Source organism: Ixodes scapularis, unplaced genomic scaffold (assembly GCF_016920785.2).
Source record: "Ixodes scapularis isolate PalLabHiFi unplaced genomic scaffold, ASM1692078v2 PGA_scaffold12__126_contigs__length_90152505, whole genome shotgun sequence".
Lineage (NCBI taxonomy): Eukaryota > Metazoa > Arthropoda > Arachnida > Ixodida > Ixodidae > Ixodes > Ixodes scapularis.
Window position 1 is genome coordinate 47,538,527 of NW_024609838.1, and position 1,792 is coordinate 47,540,318.

Sequence of the window (1,792 nt, forward strand, 5' to 3'; positions counted from 1 at the left end):
AACCACAGAGGCCGCGAGATTTAGCATCATTTGTGTATGGGGGAAAAGTGGAACATTTTTCGACAAAGCTCCCACAGAAGAAACCTGTGACGCATTCACTCAGCGTCCGGGAAGGCTAAACATGGAGACGTTGCCCGAGACTCAAGCAACGTCATATTTAAACGGTAGCTATCTTGCGCCGTCATATTTTGTTTTGAGAAAGCTCTCGTTCTCAATGTCCTCACCAGGGAAATAAAAAGTCTCACGAAACGTATTGCTAGATGTTCCAAAGAACTAGAGTTAAGCCGTATCCTTTCAGTAGTTCACTCATAATACTATGCTTAAAACGAAGCAAGCTCTTGCGCGTAGAGTGCCATCAATTTTGTCAGGTGTATGCTGTTTTGTAGTCAGATGGTTTCGGAAACGTACGCCGCCTGTCGATATCTCTGACAGCCTAGTTGCTTAATTGAAAGTCATCGCAAATGTAAGTTTCACGCTGCAGCAACCAACGTTTATAGATAAAGGATGGCATCGACCGCACTCTCGCATTCCCACCCATCACATCGAACGAAAAGGCGCTAGTTTCGGTTTGAGGTCGGTACTTTTCTACAACATCTATGGCGACAGCATCAGTCTGCACTCGGTGCATTCGGCAAGTTCGTTCGGGGCCTGTTCTCCGTGCAGCACCCCGCGGGTGTATTGCATTAGAACTCTCACAGTGCAAGTCTGGATTGCGAATTGGGAGCCCGTCACTGGCCTCACCGGCAGCCATTGCTTGACGACAGGCAATACGCCGCGTCCTGTCTAGTTCTCCCTTCGTTTTCGTCCTTGTTGTTTTGGCCTATTACACCATGAGGCAATACACGCAAGTCTAAGGGAGAAACACGCAGAAATTCGAAGCTTGTACGCGGTGCTCGAGGGCGAGCATTTTGTGACGTGCTGCGACGATTATGTCGGGTTCTTGAAGATCAAATAGACATTCGTCAAGCGTTTGAACATCGATTAAAAAAAATAAAAAATCGGCCGGAGCACTATTGACTTTACCGACGTCGCTTGCTTCGGTTGCTAAATAAATGGCACGTTCAGCAACTGAACGGCACGCTCCGAGTTTCAGTTTGTCACGGAAGCCCTCCACAGCAGTTCAAAGAAAAAGCTTTCACCATGAAGTACTCTGTAAAAGCGGTTAAAACGATGTGAATGTCCCTAGTAAAGGTCTTCTAACTTATCGTTTGCTGAGCTTTGATGACTCCACAATAACTCTCGGTAGCCATTGTCTCATTAAACACATCACAGTTAACGCCCAACAAAGTCGCCCTCGACCCTCAACCACACATTTAGTCGCCCTCGACCCTCAACCACACATTTAGTTAAAAAAGATTGGTATTCTAACTCCTTTAATATTCTTGCCCACAATATTAACTGTTATTTGCGGGAACACGATAGAAGTTTCATGGTAGAGAACAACCTACTAACGTAATAAAATTCAGTTTTCCCCTTTCTCCTATAGCATGCATAAGATCGTGTCAAGCGATGACTGCCGGTGGTGCCGCTCGACCCCAGCAATACAGGCCTCTATCGAGATGTAGCCTCCTAAGAGATTAGTGGTGCCAGTGCTATTAGACATAAATCGTTTATTTGCATCGGTACACCCATACCTGCCAGATGTTGGGACGAGGCGCAAAACCGTACATCCGGCCAATTTTGGAGCCGGTTTTCGGCCGAAATTGCCTCGACACTCGTCAATAAGCAACGTGCTGTTTCGGCGACCCGTTTCTATAATTTATTTGTTCAGTCATATTATTCGGTCCCGGGC